This window comes from Protopterus annectens, chromosome 1.part2 (genome assembly GCF_019279795.1).
Source record: "Protopterus annectens isolate FY-2018-M chromosome 1.part2, PAN1.0, whole genome shotgun sequence".
Classification (NCBI taxonomy): Eukaryota; Metazoa; Chordata; order Ceratodontiformes; family Protopteridae; genus Protopterus; species Protopterus annectens.
Window position 1 is genome coordinate 1,014,529,322 of NC_056727.1, and position 25,986 is coordinate 1,014,555,307.

Below are 25,986 nucleotides of genomic sequence, written 5' to 3' on the forward strand. Positions count from 1 at the left end.
CTATCACTATCTGTCAGCATGGCAGACTATGTGGTGCACATGCCAGCTGTGCAACATGACTTTACAAGGAAGTAGTCATCTAGTAGCTGTATACACGTACCTGTGACATATGACTCTGTGTGTGCCCGCATGTGGCATGTCAACCCCTACATGAATGGGTTATGGCCCATGCACACACTGCCCTCCCCATAGCAGTATTATGACAAGCCTGCTGAGGTCATCCATTGTGAAATACACCTTTGGGAGAGCTGTAGCTCAGTAATCTCCATGGTGCATCCCATAACTGCATAGTGCTGTAGTGATACATGAGTCAGGTAGTAGTTCTAACCCTAGACTTGGCAATTGTGTGAGTGTGTGTCTGTCTGTCTCTGACTGTGTAGAGAGAAATGCATTTTAGGCTACTCACAAGCCGTACAATTCATATATACTCAACTTTGGCAAGGCTGCTGATGTCACTCACCTAGAAATACACATCTGGGAAAATCATAGCCTAGTAATGTCCATGGTGCGTCCTGTAACTGCATACTGCTGTAGTATAAAAACGTAGTTAGGTAGGTGTTCTGACCCCAGACATGGCAACTGTGTGTGTTTGTATGTGAATCTATGTAAGTGTGTTTCTGACTGAGTAGAGAATAATGCCTTTTAGGCTACTTACACTCCGTACAATTCATATACTCAACTTTGGCAAGGCTACTGATGTCACTCAGCTAGAAATACACCTTTGGGAAGATTGTAGTCCAGTAATCTCCATAGTGCATCCTGTAACTGCGTACAGCAGTAGTGTGCTAAAGCAGCTAGGTAGGTCTCCTCACCCCAGACTTGGCAGCTGTGTGTGTGTGTGTGTGTGTGTGTGTGTGTGTGTGTGTGTGTGTGTGTGTGTGTGTGTGTGCGTGTCTGACTGAGTGGAGAGCAATGTTTTTTTAGGCTACTCACACTTTGTACAAATCATATACTCAACTTTGGCAAGACTGCTGATATCACTCACCTAGAAATACACCTCTGGGGAAATCATAATCCAATAATCTCCATAGCACATCCTGTAACTGCTGTAGTATGATGAAGTAGTTAGGTAGGTGTTCTAACCCCAGACTTACCAAATGTGTTTGTGTGTGAATGTGTGTGTCTGACTAAGTAAAGAGCAATTCTTTTTAGGCTACCCCCCACTCTGTACAATACATATACTCAACTGTGGCATGGCTGCTGATGTCACTCACCTAGAAATACACCTCTGGGAAAATCATAAACAAGTGACCTCTGTAGCGTGTCCTGTAACTGCATACTGCTGTAGTGTGATAAAGTAGTTAGGTAGGTGTTTTAACCCCAGACTTGGAAAGTTTGTGTGTGAATCTGTGTGTCTAACTAAGTAGAAAGCAATGCTTTTTAGACTACCCACACTCCATACAATTCATATCCTCAACTTTGGCAAGGCTGCTGATGTCACTCACCTTGACATGCACCTCTGGGAAGAGTGCAGCTCAGTAACCTCCATAGCATGCCCTGTAACTGCGTACTGCTGTAGTGTGATAATGTAATTAGATAGATGCTCCAGCCCCAGACTTGGCAACTGTGGGCGTGTGTGTGTGAATCTGCATGTCTGTATGTTGCTGTCTGTCTCTGACTGAGTAGCAAACAATGATTTTTAGGGTACTAACATGCCTTAGGATTCATATGCTCAATTTTGGCAAGGTTGCTGATGTCACCTACCTAGAAATACACCTCTGGGAAGGGTATAGCTCAGTAGTCTCTGTAGTGCATCCTGTAACTGCGTACTGGTGTAGTGTGATTTAGAACTGTGGTAGTGTTCCATCTCCACCCACGGCAGTTCTGGATGTTTTGTGTGTGTTCCAATGTCTGCGTATGGAGCAATGCATTATAGGCTACTCACTCGCAGTACATTTCAAATGCCCTACTTTGGCAATCCTGCTGATGTCATTCATTGTGAAATACAACTTTGTGGACCAAACTCTGTATTAATCCCTGTGGTGCAACCTATAACTGCTCCATGCTGGAGTGTAATAGAGGCCTTGGTCAGTGGTTTAATACCCACACATGTTGGTTGTGGATCTTTTGTGTGTGTCTCAATGTCTGTGTAGGGAGCAATGCATTTTAGGCTAGTCACTCGCAGTACAGTTGAAATGGCCTAGATTGGTAATCCTGCTGATGTCATTCAATGTGAAATACACCTTTGGTGAAAAAGGACTTCAGTAATATCCATGGTGTGTATTATAACTGTGTAGTGCTGTTGTGTAATAAACTAGTTAGATAGGAGTTCAACTCCCAGACATGACAGGTGTGTGTGTGTGTGTTTGTAACTTGTATCCTGTGTGAGCAATGTGGAGGGTGTTTTACTTATTTCTTTCATAGTGGCTCTACTATATATTACAATGTCAACCATACAGGGATAACAGATGTTAATTATCTGAGAGGCTGGGGTACAATGCCATACCCATACATGTGACATCAAGGCCAGCCAATCTCAGTTAGCAACCACACTATTACCCAGAGCACGCACTCAACCCATGTGTCATATGCACACACATGCCTAGGCAATAGCCAATATGTGAGTAGTACACTGCATATTGGCCACTGATAGTAGCTATGCAGTGATAGCAGTGGGCTACAGAGGGCATGTCACCCTGCCCATCTGTTCAATATGCATGTACATGCAGACACTGCAACTCCGCCATGTTCCCCAATGGACACCTGCACCACTTATGGTGCCTTCACATGTGACTCACAATGAACATACCATGCCTGACAACATGCCCTGTATGGACAGATGACACTGACATCAGGTAATGCTGCTAGCATGCTATCAATGTAGGTACAGGGTAAACCTGCTGCCCATTACCAGTTCCTGCCACAGGTGGGCAAGTCTGGCACATCTGATGATAATCTGTGTTCACAACATGGGCCAGACGCCCCAGGTACAGTAGCACATGTCACTGTACATGCATGTGGGAGGTGTGCACATCCCAGTCACCATCCATGTCATGGAGTAAGGAACACATACATGGCAAGTGATGCACAGCATTGGCCACACACAATAGTCACCCAGGTGACTGGATGGGGGATGCAATACCCACCTGTGTGGGCAAATGCAGAAACTACAGGCCTGACCCACAATGCAGACCATTATCATGTGGACTGATGCCAATGTATACCCATCACCTACTCTTGTACAGCCTGCTGGCACAGTTGACCACCACACACCTGTGCAGACATGCACCCATGCCTGTCAGAATTGGCACCCTGTGTGTTTGTGTGTGTGTTGTATGGTGCGTATGTCCACATTCACACTCACTACAACCCCCCCAGGGCATACTGAAGCATGCTGTCTGATGTCTGAAACCTCCTCATACTCTTTGCCCATATGACCTCCATATGACCCATGCAGTGCATATGATACCTGCACATGGATTTGTTGTGGCAATCCCACTAGTGATGAGTTGCACTCCTGGCCCTGCCAAGTGTGTCAATGTGTGTGCATCCCTGTGTGAATGTGCCTGTGTTGACGCTGGCATCTGTTCATGCAGACAGGTTCGTGTATGTCACCTACCATATATCTACCATATCCCTGTTGCAGATGTCACTCACCATCACATATATGTTCTGAGTGCTCCATAGCAGATGACCCATGTGGCGCATCCAGTAACCGCATTGAACTGTAATAGCACAACTTAGTTGTCGGGGGTTTGATACCCTGTGCTGGTAGGTGTATGACACAAACATGCTTCAGTTTTACTCTCCCACCCCTCCCTGACATGTATTTGCCTCTGTCTGCCTCCCCCACCCCCTCTCTGGTGGATGTGGAGGCCAACACCTGCTTTGCTTAGGCAGCAGCATGTGTAATTTAAGTGATGCTCATGATTAGCTGATGGCCTCTGCACAAATTGCAGCCCTCCCCTAGCTGATTGAATGTGGAACACCTGTGGTAACATTCCCATAGTCAAATGCATGGAAACACACTCCAATACCTAGGAACATCATGGTGGTGTTGGCTCTTTTCAGTCACTGTGAGCAGGAACTAGATCTGCTGTTTGGCAAACAGCATCTCAGATGGATTGGGGATTTACCTCTAACAACATACACTGTGGAAAGAGGGCAATGAACAGTAGGGGGATGTGCCTGACCTGACTACAGACTCTAAGTGCTGCTATACTGCATTTGGAGCAATGTTGGTTTAACAGTGTTTGTCTTGATATGCCTGTCATACATGTCACAATACCTGCCATGTCAGTTCCATGTCTATGAGGAATCCCCATCTGCAGGGTCATCCGCAGACTGGGCAGTGTTGTGCATTTGGTTTCATGTGTTAGCCACGGTGCATCTATCTGTGGAATGCAGAAGGTAATGTGAGGATTGCAGTCTGTAGATGGTGAAGGCTGTGATAGTTATTGACTTCATATCCCTCATAGGACATATGTTGCAATAAATCCCATTACAATGGTAAATGTATGAGGTTATCACAGCAACATGTCTATACTGGCCTTGTGTATGTGTTGTCAGCCACACCTCTGTCAACCTTTGTATCTATGTCATGCATGAAGTGGTGCATATGTGCTGTACACCATAAATAGTGTCATCATATCTGATAAGAAGCCAGTAATATATCAGATTGCTACACATGTCATGTACAGTAGGGGTTATATATCATCACATAACCTGGACATTCTGTGGATGTTTGCACAGGACTGAGGTATGTGTAGTGATGGTGAATGCCGGCAGTGTGTGTATTGTTAATATGTACATTAGCCTGTGTACAGACTGTGGTAGACATCATTGTTCTAGCTCCCATTCTATCTGATGTTACATGCTGCCCCACTGTATGGTACCATTTTGCCATACATGTTTGTAGGGCCACACACACACACACACACACACACACACACACACACACACACACACACACACACACACACACACACACATGTCCCATACCACAGACAGCCATTAGACCAAACTGTGCAGCAGCCCAGTATATGTAGGGTCATTCTGTGAGTGGCACATATGAGGATGGTGTAGAACAGATAGTCCAGATACTGTAATAATATGCTAGCTTGCCATATGTGGCTGTGGCTGTGTTCACATTACTTGTGGTTATGCACTTTCACACAGGTGTATCTTACCCTGTGCTTTGACATGGCTGTTGAGCCTGCTATATATGCAGATACATGTGAATTCCCCCATTGTTACATGCCTAGCAGCCTAGTGTACTTACCCAGTGAGATGTCATGTGCAGATACTTGCTAGATGTACTGCTGCCGGGCCTCCCTTACAAGTCATGTATGTCAGACAGAGCAGTGGGATGCTGTACATATGTATGTCAATATCTAGTGGGTAGTATGTGTCCATGGCAGCCCTGTACCAGCAGTCATTATGTGTCAGGCCAGACAGGAGTGTGTGAATCCAAAACCTATGGTGGCAAATGTATACCAGTCGTTATGTGCTATACCCATCTACATGGCTGTCTACATCCATATTGTCAGGCCTGGTACATATGTTGTGCACTAAGGGATTATGTGTAAACCTCTGGACTGTACAGGGTGTGTCTGAAGTTCCACATATATTGGCCAATATCTCTGCTGTTCTCCACAGGGGTATTACATGCTAGCAGCTGTACTTTACATTGATTTCCTTAGGATGTCTGTCAGTCAGTGGCACACATTTTATAGGCAGATGTCCACTTCCACACACACCATGTCTGTGAAGACAATCCCAATGACAGTAGCAATAGTCAAGTAATATACCTGCTATACATACTGGACATCCCTTTGCACTATGACGTTGGGACTATAGGGGATGGGGTAGGGCTACACTCCAAGTCCAGGACATATGGTGGAAATATATGTATATATACTTATCTAGATAGCCATATAGATATATATATATATATATATATATATATATATATATATATGTATATATATATATATATATATATATATATATATATATATATATATATATATATATATATATATACATATATATATATATATATATATTTAAAATTACATGTGTACTACTTCCAGTTACCACTGTCATGGCAACCACCCACTATAAATCCCTAAATCATGTGGGTGTGGTCCCTTTACATTTCCTGTGTGATGGACATCCTTCCTGTGTGTGGGCATCAGTGTTACAGACAGCAGGTAGCAATACCTCTTACAGGAGAACCTGCGCACTCAGAGCGGCCACATATCCGTAGAAGGATCAGGAACAACAGACAGACTGTGAGTAGAGTTGTGTTATGCTTTGCATAGTACTGGTGTTACAGGGTGTGTGTGTGTGTGTGTGTGTGTGTGTGTGTGTGTGTGTGTGTGTGTGTGTGTGTACATACTAGTGCACCTTGGAATGCAGTCTGCCTGCATAGCTCACTACTGTGGGCCTATCCTATTGCTGGACAGAGGTACGCCTATCATGTGTTGTCCATCCACTACACAGGTCCTGTATCAGATATTACACTGGCAGTGTGTGTGTTGCATGCTATCAGTACATGGCTACATCCATTTCTGTGTCTAACCTCAATTCCCTGACTAAGGGTATGTTGCAGACTATCCTGTAACACCAGCACCTTGCTTAGTGTATGGCAACAGTGTTCCACATATGTGCCTGTGTTACAGCTTCTGTCCTCCATCTACATACCAAGCTTTGCACATATGTCATGCTGTTGGGAGTTGGTTTGTAGTGGGCTGTGAGTATATCACACTGCCATTGCTGCCATTAGTCCATTGCTGTTGTATCCTCCACACATACAGTGGGGCTGGGGCCATATATGTGTTGGCATCACCTACACAATACATGTGTGCCCGTATGCACTCCAGAGACCAGTGTATGTGACAGTGGTATATGGGACTGTATTATTGAGTGTAGGTGGAGAGCAGCATAAATGACCCAGGCTGTTACAAAATGTGGGGTATCAAGGGTGAGCTGACACAAGGTATCTGGATGTACAGTACCATATACTTCACCTATATTGACATTACTTACATGAACTGGGGTACTGCAAGCCTACTGCCTCCTGCCATACAGACTGTTCTGTTTGTCAGTGTGCTCTTGATGGTGTCAGTTATGCCTTGTTATGTACCAGTTACAACCCATTTGATCACAAAAGTCTTTACCTCCTACTGAGTTTGTACATAGTGTAGATAAAGACTGCTGAACTACACACCTGCAGTACATACTGTTGATTGGTATCCTGTGGCCCAGTCTGTCTTCACTATTGTACAATTTGAAGGGCATGGCCTGGACAGCAACAGTTGTGAATCTTTCCAGACTACTGTATTAGTGTAACTGTTTCAAAGTTGCAGTACTCTGTTTACATGGTTGTCAGTATATGAACAGCTATATGACATGGCATATAGAACTGTTATAGTGCACAATTAAAGGATTTCCATTTCTGCAAACCTGTGTGTGGTGTCTTTCCTATGAACTTTCTATGGGTATACGTTGCAGGCAACGATTGACATTTGTATGGGTGGCCCATACAGTGTCCAGTTGTTGTTCAGGTGTTAACTGTAGGCATAGTGGCTGTACCATATTGTGTGCACCTTCTACATATGTATCTTAATGTACATATATCTGCATGTGTATGTGTAGTCACATATGTATATATATATATATATATATATATATATATATATATATATATATATGTCTGTGTATCTCTATCCTGGGGATGTTTTATTTATTTTTATTAATTTCATTTACTTTTGTTGACCGGGCTAGTCTAACTAGATATATGTCCATTTTAAGTAGAGACCCGGGGAGATAAGCTCCGTGAGAACAAAATCAAAACATCTCATATAAACATAAGATTCATAAACTATTAAAATGAACAATGTACTTTGAATGAATAGTACAGAGATTTTCAAATAGGGTAGACAATCCAATCAAGTACAATTGATGGCTTCCACATATTACATGTCCTATGGGAGGCAGACTGTACTTGGTAGTGTATTGCAGGGTGCACTTGTTTGGCTGTGGGGAGCATGCCTATTCATACAAGACATATAGGGTGTGGGTCCTCTCAACCCCATTAATGGTGCATGTGGATATATGTGTATTTGTTAATTTGCCATTGCTATCTACAGATGTATGGCCATATATACCTATATAGATTTATATATCTGCTAACATATATATAACTATGTCCGTATATACCTACACATATGTATATATATATATATATATATATATATATATATATATATATATATATATATATATCTGCGTACACATATGTAACATGCTGTGTATATGTAAATATATAGGTGTAGACAGATATATGTGTCGATTTAGGCATATGCATGTATATATGTGCATATATATTGATATATATGTATATAGTTTTAGAAATTAATATATATATATATATATATATATATATATATATATATACATACATACATATATACATATCTAGATATGTTGTATCTGTTTAGATATTAATATATTTACACACACATACATCTAGATCTTGGTATACATTCTTTGTACTGTTGCATGATTGGAATGGATGATATGTTTCTGAAAACATTAAATCCTTTTGTATCTGCCATGGCTTAGTGGTAAATCACTTTGTCTATGATGTGCAGGGTCCTTGCAAGAGCTGTTCATTTTGTTGCTGGGCAGAACACGGCCCGTTGGATACACAGTGATTAAGGCACTTTAAAGCAGTTGTAAGCAGGTTTGCACGGGTTTGCGCAAAGCTAAGCAATGTCTACACAGGTTAAGCAATTCAGCAGCTAACTGAGTATAAAAAACTGTAACCAGACTTTAGCAGTACTTACCTCCATGCAAACCCACACAAACACATGTACAACTGCAATAAAGTGCCTCAATCACTCTGTATCCATTGGCCCTTGTTCTCCCTAGCAACAAAATAAACAACCTCTGCAAGGCTCAAAACCAGGGCCATGCACACCACAGCCAAAGTGATTTACCTCTAAGCCATCTCAGATATACATAATCCTGCTGTATTCACAAACATATCATCCAGCCCAGTCATTCAACAGTACAGAGAATGTATTCCAACATGTAGATGTATGTGTGTGTGAAAATATTATATTAATGTCTAAACAGATACAACATATTGATATATATATATATATATATATATATATATATATATATATATATATATATATATATATATATATATATATATATATATATATATATATATACATATACACATATATGTAAGCAGATATTTATATCTATATAGGCATATACGGACATGTATCTGTAGATAAAGTGTGAACATAGCAGAAACATATATGTCCACATGCACCATTAATGGGGTTGACAGGCACAAACAACATATGTCATGCACAAATAGGTATCCCCCCCCCCACAGCCAAACACGTCTGCCCTGCAATACACTACCAACTGTTGCAGATCCCATAACCAGGACCTTACATGGCAAGAGCACAAGATGTTAACAGTACTCCATCCCACCTGTATGATGTCAGGCTGGTATCAGTAATATATCATACAGTACAGTCAGGCTCATAATGACTCCCATTTTGCAGTCAACTGTTATCTTTGTTAGCCAGAGTCCCGTACTGTTGGCCTGTACTTCAGAGATGTAGATTTCAAACAACAGTGGTCTCAGGACTGAACCCTGAGGTACTCCACTTGTCACTTGTCTGAGGATGGATTTGCAGTCAGTTACACCTACAGTTTGGGTTCTGTCAGTAAGCCATGTGGTAAACCATTGAGTGGCATAGGGATGTATGACCAGATTAGTATGTTAATATATGTTTCCAGACTAGGGGATGGAGTTGAAGGGCTTGGCAAGGTCCACATAGGCTTTGTGGACTGCCTTACCCTCTTCAACAGCTATGCAGACTGAGTCAAACCAGTCAATCAGTTTCAGAAGACAAGACTGGCCCTCCATGAGCCCAATCTGTGTTGGGTCCAGTGTTTGAGGGTTGCCAATGTCTGCATTTAAAACATCCCTGATAATGCGTTCCATGGCCATGCAGATCATGCTTGTCAGACTGATGTGACAGTAGTTCCAGGGATCACAGGTGGATCCCCCCTTCTGGAGTGGGATAACTGCAGTTGTGTGCACTCAATGGGTACCAGGCCTGATGATTACACATGACAGTTAGGTGAGTTGCCATTTCATTTTGTAGTTCATGTAGTACACAGACCAGGATGTCATCTGGTCCAATGGATGCTGTATTCTTAGCTGCGGATAGTACGGTTTCTGCCTGTGTGGCCATGATCACTGGGCAATGGAACTCTTTTTGTATTGACATGGGCCCTTTTGGGAGTGAGAGGGGGTGAATGTGGCACTAAATCAATCTGTCAGGATACTGGCACATTCCGTGGAAGCAGTCTATGTAATGCCATTCTGTTGTAGCTCAGAACACTTCTGAGCATTGCCAGTTAGAGCCTGGACATAACTATAGAATGCTGTGTGGTTGTCTGTGGAATCTGTGGTGATTTTAATTACATAACCAGCCTTGGAGGATTCCATGAGCAATCACAGTGTCTTACTGGGGCTGGTAAGGGAGTTGTTTGCATCCTTGGATTATCCTTTTTTCTTCAACAGTGTCTACTTTCTGTTGTATACTCTGTTAATGGCAGGAGACCACCAGACTGGCTTGCTTATTTGGGAGGTAAGCGTCGTGGTTCTATGTGGGATGTCAGGAATCATGCACAAGTGGATGTACTCATACAGTGCCTTAGTGTACGATTCACCAGTTGAACTGTCAGCTCCTGTCTCCACGGGTGTCATAAACATTGTCACTTCTGCCTTGAGTATCATGAATTTGGCTTTGGAGAGGTCTTTAACAGAAAACTGTATATACATTCCTTTCACATGATCAGTTTGATTAGCCTATGGTGGGATTTCTTTGGTGAAACCACAATCTCATGTACTGTTGTGATGGCTTAGTGGTTAGTTACTGTGACTATAGTGTACAGGGTCCTGGGTTCATGACCTGCAAAGGCAGGTTAATTCTGTTCTGGCCAGAACAGTGGTTAATACATACAGACTAATTAGGGCAATTTAGGTTAGTCACACTCAGTACAACTCAAATGCCCTACTTTGGCAATCCTGCTGATGTCAATCACTGTGAAGTACACCTTTGTGGAAAGAGTACTTCAGCAATCTCTGTGATGTGTGCTATAACAGTGTAATGCTGCAGTGTGATGTAGAACTCTGGTAGGGGTTCTATTCTCACACATGGGAGTTGTGGATGTGTTTGTGTCTGTTTCTATGCCTGTGTGAAGAATAATGCATGTTTGGCTAATCACACTCACTACAATTCATTTGCCCTACTTTGGCAATCCTGCTGATGTCACTCACTGTGAAATAAACCTTTGGGGGAAAAGTACTCTAGTAATCTTCATGGTGCATTCTAAAATTGCATAGTGCTGTAGTGTGATAACTAATTAGGTAGTAGTTCTAATCCCAGATGTGACATGTGTGTGTATGTGTGTGTGTGTGTGTTTGTCTGTCTTAATGTGTCAATGTTTCTTGTTCGTGTCCTGTGTAGAGGTGGTTGTGAGTGTGTAACAACTGGACTAAATGTTGAGTGGGTTTTTAAAATTTCTTATATGGTGCCCCTAGCATAAATCACAATATCCACCGTGCAGGGATAACAGATGTAATATCAGTACATAGTCAGTCAGGAGTTCGATACCCTGGACTGGTAGGTGTGTGACACACACATGCTTACCTTTTACTCTCCCAACAAACCCTGACTTATCTTTGCCTCTCTCTCTGCCTCTCTCACTCCCTCTTTGCTAGATGTGTAGACTTACACCTGCTTTGCTTAGGCTGTGGCATGTGTATTGTCAGTGATGCTCATGATCAGCTGATGGCCTCTGTATGGATTACAGCCCTCCTCTAGCTGATTGCATTTGGGACAGCTGTGGTAACATTCCCATAGCCAATTGCATGGAAACACACTCCAATATCCAGGAACATCATGTTGGTGTTGGGCCTTTTCATTCACTGTGAACAGGAACTAGATCTGTTCTTTGGCAAACAGCATCACAGATGGATTGGGGACTTACCTCTGACAACATATACTGTGGAAACAGGCCAACACACGGGGGGAGGTGCCTGTCCTGAATACAGACTGTAAGTGCTGCTATACTGCAGTTGGGGTAATATTGGTATAACTGGGTGTGTGTGGATATGGCTGTCCTACATGTTTTAATACTTGTCATGTCAGTGCTGTTTATGAGGAATCCCCACCTGTAGGGTCATCTGCAGACTGGGCAGTGTGTGGTGCCTTGTGTTACCCACAGAGCACCTATCTCTCAACTGCAGAAGGTAGTGTGAGGATTGCAGTCAGTAGATTGCGAGAGCCGGGAGAGTTACTGACGTCATATCCCTCATAGGACATATGATGCATCAGACCCTGTTACGACAGGAAATGTATGAGGTTATCACAGTGACATGTTAATATTGGCCCTGTGCTTGTGCCTCCAGCCACAACTCTGTCAACCTTTGTACATATGTCATGCAGTAGGGGGTGCATATGTTCTGTACACCATATTCATTGACAGCATATCTGATAACAAGCCAGTGAGATATCAGACTGCTACACATGTTATGTATAGTAGGGGTTATATTTGAGGACATAGCCTGGGTATTCTGTGGTTGTGTGTACAGTACTGAGGTATGTCTAAGTCTGGTATCTGTTGACAGTGTGTGTATAGTGCATATGTACCTTGGCCTGTGTAGAGACTGTGGTAGATGTCATTGTTCTTTGTCCTGTTCTACCTGATGTTACATGCTGCTCAACTGTATGTCACCCTATCAGCTTGCATGTTTGTAGGGGTGAACACACACATGTCCCAAACCACAGACAGCCATCGGACCACACTGTGTGGTGGCCCAGTATATGTAGGGTTGTTGTGTGAGTGGCTCATATGAGGATGGAGTACATCAGATAGTCCATATACTGTAATAATATGCCAGCTTACCATATATGGCTGTGGCTGTGTTCACATTGGTTGTGGTTGTGCACTTTCACACAGGTGTCTGTTACTCTGTGATGTAACATGCCTGTAGAACCTGCTATCTATGCAGGTACATGTGTATTCCCACATAGGAGATGTAGCCCAATGTTGCGTCAGTCTGCCTGTAGCCTGCACTGTGCTTTGTTACATGCCTTGCAGCTTACTGTACTTATCCAGTGAGATGTCATGTCCAGATACTTGCCAGATGTACTGCTGCTGGGCCACCATAACAGTCATGTATGTCAGATAAAGCAGTGGGATGCTGTTCAGATGTATGTCACTAACTAGTGAATAGTATGTGGCCATGGCACCTCTGTACCAGTGGTAATGATGTGTCAGGACAGACAGGGGTGTATGAATGCATAACCTATGGGGGCAAATGTATACCAGTATGTACCTGTTATACCCATCTACATGGCTGTTAACATCCACATTGACAGGACTGGTCCACATGTCTTGCATGAAGGGGTTCTGTGTATACCCCTGGATTGACCAGAGTATATCAGACTGTTCACATATATTGGCCATATCACAGCTGTAGTCCACAGGGGTGTTACTGTGCTAGCAGTGATACTGTACTATGATGTCCTTAGGATGTCTGTAATTAGGCAATGGCACACATGTTAACAGCAGATGTGGCCACCCACCCACACCATTTCTTTGAAGACAATCCCTATTACAGTAGCAATAGTCTACAAATATACCTGCACTACATGCGTGACATCCCCTTGCACTGAGAGGTTAGGACTGTTGGGGCTGAGGTTGGGCTCCACTCCATGTGCAGGACATATGGTGAACATATATGTATATATAAGTATACATATATCCATATAGATATATACACATATAGATATCTTGCTTACTATATGACAACAGTTTTACACATATGTGCCTGTGTTCCAGCCTCTGTCCTCCACCTACATACCAGGCTTTGCACATATGACATGCTGTCAGGGGTTGTTATGTAGTGGGCTGCATGTATGGCATGCTGTCATTCCTGCCATCACTCCACTGCTGTTGTGTCCCCAACACATACTGGGGGGTTGGAGCCATATATGTGTGGGCTTCACCTACACAATGCATGTGTGCCCTAATGCACTCCAGAAGTCAGTGTATGTACCAGTGGTATATGGCCCAGTATTAGTGAGTGTAGGGGGTGTACCATGACTAAACTAGGCTGTTACAACATGTGTGGGTATCTGGGATAAGCTGCCTTATGGTATCTGGATGTACTTTATCATACAATCCACCTTGGATAAATGCAGGCCTACTGCCTCCTGCCATACGGAATGTTCTGTTTGTCAGTGTGATTGTGATGGTTTCAGGTATGCCTTGTTATGTAACAGATACATCCCATTGTGTCAACTGCGGTCTGTACCCCCTAGGGATTGTGTACAGAGTGTAGATAGAGGCTGCTGACCTATATATCTGCATTACGTACTGTTGACTGTCTGGTATTCTGTGGCCCAGTCTGTCATTACAATTGTACTACTTGAAGGCCTTGGCCTGGACAGCAACATATGTCAACCTTTCCAGACTACTGTCTTAGTATAACTGTTTCAAAGTTGCATTACACTGTTCATATGGCTGCCAGTGTCTAAACAGCTATATGACATGGCATATACAACTGTTATAGTACATAAATAAAGCTTTCACATTCATCTATGCACACCTGTGTGTGGTGTTATACCCTTTGATATCTCTGTGTGTATATGTTGCAGGCTATGAATGTCATTCGTATGGGTGGCTCATACAGTCTCCAGCTGGTAAGGTGGTGACTGTAGGAATACTGACTGCTCCATATTGTGTGCACATACTACATATGTATCTTACTGTATGTGTAGTTACATATATAGCTATATATATGTATGTATATATGTATATATATATATATATATATATATATATATATATATATATATATATATATATACACACATACGCATATATATATATATATATATATATATATAGATATATATATATATATATATATATATATATATAGATATATATATATATATATATATATATATATATATATATATATATAAATACCTGTATCTGCATATATGTGTCTGGATATATGTATCCTAGGGATGGCCATGTCATGTCTGGTCCTGGTTATGGGATTTGCAACACTTGGTACTGTATTGCAGGGGGGTCATGCTTGGCTGGGGGGTATACCTATTCGTACCAGACGTATATTGTGTGGGGCCTCTCAACCCCATTAACGTTGCATGAGGACATGTATGTTTTTTTTATTTCCCCATTGTTACCTACAGATGTATGTCCGTATATACCTATATATATATATATATATATATATATATATATATATATATATAAATAACTGTTGAAATATATATATATAACCTGCCATATATATTTAGACATGTAGATGTGGACATATATATCTATAAATGTACACATTTGCATGTTTATATGTTCATATATGTTTATATATTTAGACATTAATATAGTTACACGCATACATCTACATGTTGGAATACATTCTCTATACTGTTGAATGACTGGGCTAGATGATATGTTTGTGAATACATGAAGGGTATGTATATCTGAGATGGCTTAGTATTAAATCACTTTGTCTATGGTGTGCAGAGTTCTGGGTTTGATCTTAGCAGCGGCTGTTTATTTTGTTGCTAGGCCGCACAAGGGCCATTGGATACAGTGTGATTAAGGCACGTTTGAGCAGTTGTAAGTGGATTTGCGTGGGTTTGCACAACGGTAAGTACTGCTAAGTTACGATTACTGTTTCTTATACTCATTTAGCTCCTGAATTGCTTAACCTGTGTAGGCATTGCTTACACCTGCGCAAACAGGCTTAATCCTGCTTACTGCTGCTTAAACGTCCTTACTCCCACTTACCCCCAGGCTAATTTCTTTAAAAGTAAAAGGGGTTGATAGGAAAGTGGTGAAGAAAGGGGCACAAACAGGGAAAGACAGTAGGGAAAATAGCTAGGGATGTGCAGGAAGGGTTTAGGGAAGCTCCATAGCTGTCCATTTCTTCTACAGCAACAGTTGTGCATATACACTGTATTTGGATGTAGATTTGGACACTCATACCCCTGGGAGAGGGGTAAGGACAACGATAATTCATTGTGATGCCAATTAGACCAGATTACATGTGTCCAGTGGACAAGTGTGCGAAATGGACAGCTATGTATGGGGCAAGTTTTTTTGTGATTGCCCTTTTTTTTTCAGGTGGGAGTGGGATGTTGGGGAGGGGTAGTAGGTATATTTGAGGAGGTAGGTTGGGTAGTTTAACAGACAAAACACACAAGACAATTACAGGGGCTGTATATGACACATGTGGGGGGTAAACACCTTGATGGGGAGGGGTGTTGGGATATTGTAAACCCACAAGCCCCCTAATGGTAACAGTGGGACTGAGGTCCCCACCATTGTGCAGTCACCACTGCACCTTCACAGCCCTGATGGTATCTGTACTGGGGGCTGAGCCGCAGAGCCAGTCTGACTCTCTGATTGTGACAAGTGGCCCTCAAGCTGGCGTAGAATATCACCAACCTGGTCACTGATCACTCTACGCACCATGAACCCGACCTGGCCATGAGTGACAGGTGCCTGTCCGCGCCCACTCCTGAGGGGGCGGCGAGCCCCATCCCCTATGGCGGTTCCACCCGAAGGTGGTGCAGGATCAACGGACAGGGAGGTGCGGGGTTGGGCCCCAGACATGACAGTAAAAGCATGAGTATTACTGACCTGCCTTGCATCACAAACACGCCAGGTGGCAGATGTTGGTCTCTTGGTTCGCTGCCCGCTCCATTACAGCTGTGGGGGACATAAGAGGAATATTTATCCATACCTATCCATGATATACCTGAGCTGGCCATTATTAAACAGGTAGTGGCCTGATACTTACACACAGCTGGGACATTCCCTGATGCTCTAGCCTCTTAGAGCCACTTCTTCAAGAGGTCCCCCTTCCACCACTTCAGGTCGGCAAAGTGGTGCCTGACCTACTCACCAGTTCGGGGTATGCCAGTGGCACTAGTGAGGTGGTGGGCGAGACAGTCCCAGGCCTCCATCTTATATTGGGAGACCTGGTACTGGTCCTGCAGCAGTCTCTGTGCATGGTCATTAACTAGGAGTCCAGCTATGACCTTGGACTCCTGGATGCACCAGTGCTGCGCCCAGAAGTGCACTCCTTCTTACCTTACTGCCATAGTGTCTGCAAGGGGAAGCTACAACCAGTTATGAGTTGTATTTCCATCCCTTGGATTTAAGTAGGGCTGATTTCTCGCACTTTTCTGTGATTGGCCGGTTTTGAAAAGGCTAAGCTATGGGCAAATCTGCTTTCATAAGGTTAGTATTGTTTAAAGAGGTATACCACTGGGCAGATTGAATTGGCTTCTCCACACATTGCTTACACTTACTAAGTTGAGCTGTGCTGTGGTTGGCATTACTTAATAGTTAATTAGCACAATATTTGCCTTTTGGCAGTGGTTTATTATTCATTACAGGTTATATAGCTGTCTGGTATCCATAATTCATGTGTACATACACTGTATTGGGATCTGGGGACTTCTACACTTTATTACAATTACACGTCAAATCTATGCTTACTGCAGTACTCCAGTTCACATATTTATGTTCTGTGGTAGGTTATACAACATCACACTGTTCAGTTCACATGCTTGATTTGATTTTCCTATGGTGAGGATTAGTTTGCTGATACCTCATTTATATGTATTGCTATGACGGCTTATTGGTTAACTACTGTGACTGTAGTGTACAGGGTCCTGAGTTCGAGCCTTGCTGAAGCTGCTTATTTTGTTGTTGGGGAGAACACGGGCCATTGTGTATAGAGTGATTAAGGCACTTTTAAGCAGTTTTAAGTGGGTGTGCAAGGGTTGGCATGGAGCTAAGCAATGCTACCCTACGGTTACAGTTTCTTACGTTCAATTAGCTTCTACTTTGCTTAATCTGTGTAGGCAATGCTTACTCCCATGCAAACACACTTAAAATGCTTACTAGTGCTTATATATGCTTACTACTTCTTATTTGTGCTTAAACCTGCTTACTAGTCCCTTATACATTATGATACTGACACTTCTCATGTGCATTTAATGCAGTATTCCAGTTCACATTTAAATGTTATTTAGTAGGTTATACTGCAAAAGAATGTCAAAAAATGTTCATATACAGATTTCATATAGAAAATGGAATGTGCTGCAGTGGGACTTGAACCGGGAATGCCTGCTCATTAGACAGATGCTCTGATCACTACACTATTGCTGTGCTGCTTCATTTGCATATATCTTTCTTGTTCTCCTCTTCAGCCTTTTAAACTGCTTTAACCACAGCTAAGCAATAGGCAAACCCATGCACCTACAGTTAGCTGTACTTGGGGTTTTAAAAAAAAAATAAAAAGGGTTTCTTCATTTTATTTATATATACTGTTCCTGTTGTACACATGGGGGACTGTTGGTGGGGATATGCCGACACCTATGAGCGGTCTCACTCATTTATTTACAGTTTCTGCTGTTCTTATTTGCAGGGGCATGTTTATACTGAGCTGTGCTCTCAGACACACCCCTTGCACTTGTCCACACTCCATGTAGGATTAGGAGGTCAGGCAGTGCGCCTTCATTAATATGCAAGGCGCGCTGCCATCCTCCTCCTAAACTGCCGCTTCCATGCAGGACTAGATTAGTCCTGGACGGAAGATTAGTAAATCTGGGGGATACTGTTGAGACACATACAGACAGAAAACATAAATGTAAGAAAACCTTTTGGTGGACTTACAAACCTAATTGGATACACTACAGAAAATATGCAAAACTATTGATCTTAAAAACTTACTGTGGTTTTACCCCAGTTACATGTCACAGTGGAAGAAATCTCTAATTATTACCCATCTGACCTCAGTTTAATTAACAGCTTGGGCAACAGACTAGCTGGGCAAAGGTGGGTGGGAGTCAGTGGCTGTTATTTGCTCACCTATCATGGAGGAGAGGAGTGATGTGACACTCTGTACCACATTGACAAATTAACATGGCTTACTCTAGATGTAAATCAAGGAAGCATTCCCAGGGCATAAACAAAAAACCATAAGAATCTTCCTTTGAGGTCCAGCTTCATAAAAGCCCACCAGACACTCTGTGGAGGGACTAATGTGGGACAAGTTGCCATTCACATGAATGATAGTCTTTCAGGCACCATTCACTGTGAGGACGGACAAATGTGGAAGGAGAGGTCACTCATATGAATAATAGCCTTAGTGAACTTCAATTATGAATGGGGATGAGTGGTGTGATATGACTATTTTGCTTCAGTCTGGGAATGAATGGGCCATAGACCTCTATCCTCAGATGGGAAACTGGATGGCTTTTCAGAAGGAGTAAGAACACATGAGTCAGTAGTGTGTGGGTGATGTAGGGCTGAATACACAGGTAGTCAGGGTAAAAATAATTAAATTAACAGTCATAAAAACAAGTCTAGGTTACATAAAGTACAGAAACTACTTGCTTTTCTCATCCAATCTTTCAGATTTAACTGTGAATGTAAAATGTTATCAATAAACAGTGAAGTAGCCATTCTGTCTTAGGATATAACAAATGCACTTATTGATCAAACTTATGCAGACTTCACAATAAGCAAATTAATATGTCAGAATGATACAGAGACAAATTGGTCTGCCCTTACATTACTACAGATAAAATAATGGGACCAGACAACATACCTGGTGGTTTCTGGCACAGAGCCATGGAAATCCTAACTAAACTGCTTTCAGTATAAAACTTTTAGCATGTTGTTATATCCTTGCCCTATGGTGACTAGCTAAAGTTTGACCTTTTCACAAAGGGGGAACAGCGACATCATAACGAAGCAATTGTTGATCAATTACCTGACCACTGTCCTATAAAAAAAGAAACATGCTAAGGGTCTCAATGTAGCTATTCAAAAATAACATTGGAGACCTAGTTCTGTTAGATACGGAACACTATGAGCTTGTTAGGAGAGATCTTGCCTATTAACTCTTGTGGCTTCCTTTAAATAGACAACAGCACACTTTCAAGAAGGGATGGAAGTTCATAATGCTCATTCTGTCCCTATTAATGCTTTTGACACTATTCCACATATGGGAATAATAGACAAATTAAAAATGTTAAATATCATTTCATGTATAATTCAACAGGCAAAACAATGGTAAACCAGCAAGGCAAAAGTCATGGTTGAGTATTACCTTTCTATCCCAACAGGGGTCAATAGTGGTGCTATACAGGACTGTGTACTAATGCTGCTACTTTTTCTGAGCTATTCCTCTGAGACATAAATTTGGAAAGTCAGCTATGGATGACTAGCTACGCTGATGACTGCAAACTGCACAACATAACTACATCAGTAAAAGATACCAAAGTTCGCCAAGATGGTCTACAAAAATTACACATGATGCAGTAGTAGTGACCTTACCTTTAATTTCACTAATTTAGCATCACAAGACTTGACCAAAAGAAAATAAAGCATTATTACAAAATATATAGCAAAAAATAGAAATGGCATCATTATTACAAATTTAGGGACAATACCAGCTTACTTAAACTGTAACTAATAGGTAACAATATAAAACAATCTGTAAAGTGGTCAAATGTTATCTCCCCCTTTCTAGCAAATCCCGCTGGAGTTTCTCAGGGATCCATCCTAGGACCCCTGCTTTTTAATACTTTTACCAATGACCTATGTAAAGTATCTGCTAGTAGAACACTTGTTCAATATGCTGACAATTCCACAATAATCTGTAGCTCTTGTACACTACCCCAGCTTCTCTCCAATAGACAACAAAGTTTCCCTGCTGTTGAATCCTGGCTTACCAACTGCTAGCTATTCCTCAATCCAAAAAAAAAGTAAACTGCTTCTTTTTCAACCAAAGAACTGCACTACTAATCTAAACAACTTCAAAGTTCTCTCTGCTGATAACACCACCATTGAAACTGTCCACCACACCAAGTTATTGAGGGTAGTCATAGACGATCACCTTCGGTTTGATCTTCACATTCAACAAAACATAAAAAAGCACCAGAATCTCAGTACAATTTACAAAAACAAACACATACTAACCTCTTCTAACAAAACCACCCTTGACAAAACTTTCCTACTACCCTCCCTGCTTCATGGTGCTCCAATACTTGCGATTTACAGAGCTCCTCTAAATCTAAAACGGAACAGTGCTATAATAAAGTGCCAGGTTTGCCACCAACTCTAAAACTACAACCCATCACTGTTTGTCACTAAAAAAACTAAAAGGGCTATAATTCCCAACTACCTACTATATGCCCAACTTCTAGCACTCCACAACATGGTCTACAATACCCAAGCCTGCCCAGCAATAAATAACATCATTACCCCTTACAACACAAACAGAACACTTAGGACTACAGATAAAGACCTTCTCTGTAAATAGAAGCCCTCAAAGACAGACGGACAAAGCTTCTTCTTCCACTATGTTGCAAAAGCAAGGAACTTTCTTCCACTTACTGTGAGAACTACTACTAACCTATCTGCCTCTAAATCTGTACTGAAACAATTCATGTTCAACTCCTGGCTGCATCCCTGCTCTGATCCAGGTTAATCTCTTCTCCAGATCTGACCAACAGCAACTCTCATTCACTCTCTGTCCATGTATATTTCATTCACTCTGTATCATCTACTTGCATATCTATATTAATTACTTGAATAGTTAACATTTGCCTCATATCAATATACCTGTTTATTATAACTCAGGTAATCAGTTGCTATCTGTATTAAGTTTTATTTTTCACATCTCTGTATGTATTTGTAACTTTATGTTATCTGTATAAAGATTGCACTTGTCTGTATGTAACTGAAGCTTTTCTCACTGGGCCTCCACTGAAAATGGGTTCTTTCTGACCCATCCGGACCATCCCAGTAAGCGAATGTCAAATAAATAAAATAAATAAATAAACTACCAAAGTCAGACATAAAAATATTCTGTAACTCATCTAATTCAAAAAGGCATGTCTTGTCACTCCAGAGAAATCACTGACCACTTTATACCGCTTTTATTCGACCCATTATTGAATACAGTGGTACATTATGTAGCCTTGGAACAAATCAACTCAAAGAGCTGAAAAAGGCAGAGTGAATCATCACTAGACATAGATCTCACAACTGGAAGTATTCTGAAAGGTTTCAGGAGATATTTTTATCTTCTTTGCCTACAGGTATTAGAGAAATGAACTGTGCCTGGTCTATAATCAAATTCTGAGTTGGTTCTATTTCAAAGTCTATGCCTAGAATACACTACAAGCTTCAGAAATAAAACACTCCAATACAAATCAGTAACAGAAAAAATATTACAGGTACACTACACAACACCACTCATTTGTTAAATATACTTTCATTTACAATGAGATGTCAATCATGAATGTTTTTATTCAACTGTAACTATATATATATATATATATATATATATATATATATATATATATATATATATATATATATATGAAGAGAGATGTATATGATTAAATGGCATGTTATCAAAATGCAAATATGTGAAGTCATTCATATCAAATGCATGGATCACAAATGTGGCTATTCATCAGATTTGCTATTAGGTGAGAAGGTTGTAAAAGTGGTCATGTTAGCTGAATTTAGCATACAAGGAGTAAATGCTGTATAACATGATCCATGGTCGATGAACTGCAAAGCAGCTTTACAGTTTGAAGAAGAAGGCGAGTAGTCTGTACATGATAGAAAAATGTTGCTTGCCATCAATACAGGAGGGAAAGAGGAAGTAGTATATATTATTGAGTATACAAGTCACATCAATATAGTGTTGTGTGAATGTTTGTCTGATATGGCAGAGACAGGTAGTCAATAAATTATGGATGACATTATTGTGCATGATCCAAGAATTCTTAGGTAATGTTATCCTGCCACCCTAAGCCAAAATGCAGTGGGCATGCTTACTATTGACTATTTGATTTGCCCTAAGAAGACTTTCAACAGCCAAATGTATTGGACATGAAAGTATGAAATACTTGACAAATGCCACGGCAGATGTATTGTGATTGTGATATCAGAAGATGAAAAGCTGCAGAAATTTACGACATATAATCATGTGCCTTGGCACCCTAGCCTGTTAAAGAGAAGTGCTTTGGGGCAATGTTAGTCATTAAGGAAAGGACTACTCTCTCCAAATCTCCTTACTGTGAAGTGATGGAGGAAGCTGTTGGAAGTACCACTAAAGACAGCACAGTAGAAAGGCACTCAAAGGCTTTGGTTACATAGGAGAAAGGTAAACCTGTAAATCAATAATTTGGATGTGACTAATTTTTCCCAAAAGAAAAATGTTTTATAGCAAGTAAATGCTGTGAGGGGCATGTGAATGTGGTGGTTTTCTCAACAGTTACTAATCTGCATAGTCTGACTAATGCCAGACTGTGAATGTCTGATGAGACTTTCCTAGCATGACATGCTACATTTAGATAACTTTATTACTTACAGTGTTATATGGGAGAGAATAGATCTCTGAAACATGTGCCTGTCCTGTATGCTTTAATAAATACAAACTTTCAGTGGGCTTTGCTGTCTTGTAATATTCTTTATGAAATGCTTGAGGCAGTGGGCTTTACACCTTATCAAGCATTTGTGCATGAAAATCATCAGCTTAATTTTGTGACAGCCATGTCAAATGGACACTTTTTCCCTTATATGAAATCATTTTGCATTATTCTCAAATGTATGGAATGTTTCTGCTATACTGCATGTTTACAGAGTTTCAGACATTAGTAAAACAACTAGATTGCTTTACGGTATTTAAGCATTCAGATGTTGTACAATGTTATGAGAGGTGAAAAGCATACTTGCAGATGAGGCTATGACCTGATTGGCTACCTCTTCTGTATCATTGAAGCTTCTTTTAGGGGTCTAATTTAATTACAAGACATCTTCCATGGACTGAAATTATGTGATGTCATGGCATTAGGGACTATAGTCCCTATTAAAATGCACTTTTCTTATCTAAGTATGTTTGCTTATATTCCTCTTGCACCGTCATGGCAGAAAACATCAGAAAGAGATGTTATGCTACTTTTCTTAACTGAGAATAGTTGTATGCAATATGGAATGGTTTGTCTAAAGACAGTTGTGATATGTATCCTGTTTTAATGTACCTTTGGCAAATTTTTGAAATTCATTAAAGCGTGCTGTTTTTGTTTAATGAATCAATTGAGTTTCAATGACATTCAATGTTTGGACAACTTTTTCAATGCTGATATCAATCCATCTATATATATATATATATATATATATATATATATATATATATATATGGCATTCTAGATATCAGCTTGGAGTTACAGCAATCAGAAAATTGAAATGGAGTCACTTAATGCTTCTACCAGTGGACAGCACATTCTGTGAGTACAGCATCGCTTCCTTACACTGTACTTTTGTGTCAGTATTTTATGGCTTTACTTCTACCCCTATTTTGGCCTATAAACAATAAATTTCAGGATCAGCATGACAGAGTGCTCTTAGCTAATATAATGAATATACTTTGACATATTAAAATATTGCAAACCGTAATAAAAAAAAAAATGAAGGAGATATTAAACACCAACATATATCCTTAATTCTTATCTTTAACTGAATAAGATTTGTGGATGAATTTTATATGCCAGCATACCAGCAATACACTAAGCAATTAAAGAATGCAAAATGATTATATTGCTAAAAATCTGTCTCTTAATCCCCTCTCCTCATTTTTACAACTATTTCTGTATCATAGTCTACACATGTATCCCTTCTTAACAGCAAAATGCATTGTAATGTGTGAGTACAACTCAGCAACAAGAATTATGACCCCTGCTATACATGTTCTCCTCAGACTTCTGATGAAATACCAGTGCTCAAAATGGAAAACTAAAGAAATATGTTTAAAGTTCTGCTTTAATCAATATTTGCTGATGGAAGCCAAAATGTAGTTACCTGACTTGGGGGGGGGGGTTCCTAAAGCTTAGTGCTTGCCTAGGGTACCTTGGAAGATATATATTATAGCAATAACCCACGCCTGGGTGTGGGTAATGCGGGATTTACCCACGGTTGGCGTGGTTTGGTCCCGAGGGCGAAGCCCGAGCGACCAAACAAAGACAACCGTGGGTAAATCCCGCATTACCCACACCCAGAAGTGGGTTATTGCTATTATACTAAGACATTATTTAAGAAAAGAAATAATTACTTTTCTTAAATAATGGCATTGTATAATGCCTCTTTGCTGCCCTTCTGCAGCTGTCTGTTATCCATGGTAGTTCTGATGTACTGCGCATGCCCACGCAGTACATCAGAGCTGTGGCCAAAGCAATGGAGAAAGCAAGATCTCCATTGCTTTTATTCGCTATGTTAAATGGGTTTAACATAGCGAGACAGCTTTAAAATAAGCAACTGAGATGTCCGTTGCTTATTTTAAAGCTGTCTCGCTATGTTAAACCCATTTAACATAGTGAAACAGTAAAAAGCAACAGAGATCTTGCTTTCTCCGTTGCTTTTTTTTTTTAAACCTGTCTCACTATGTTAAATGGGTTTAACATAGCGAGACAGCTTTAAAAAAAGCAACGGAGATCTCCGTTGCTTTTTTTAAACCTGTGTCGCTATGTTAAACTCTTTTAACATAGCGAGACAGTGTTTTAAAAACAGACTTATACTAATGGAAAAAGTCCAGGTGACTGGACCTTTTTCCATTAGTATAAGTCGATTTACAATGTGCACGCTGGCCAATCAGCGTGCACGTTTTGAAATATTAATGGGGGGTCATGGTATAATAAGTAGTAGTTGACTACGGGGAGCCCAGTCTCACATGAATGTGCTGGAGGCTTGCTTCCTGAATAAAATTTTAGTCAGTAATTTTACACTAATGCCTATGTATCATCCTCTTTTCACAAGGCTATTAATTTGCAGAGAAATATTGCTGTTTTGAGGGAG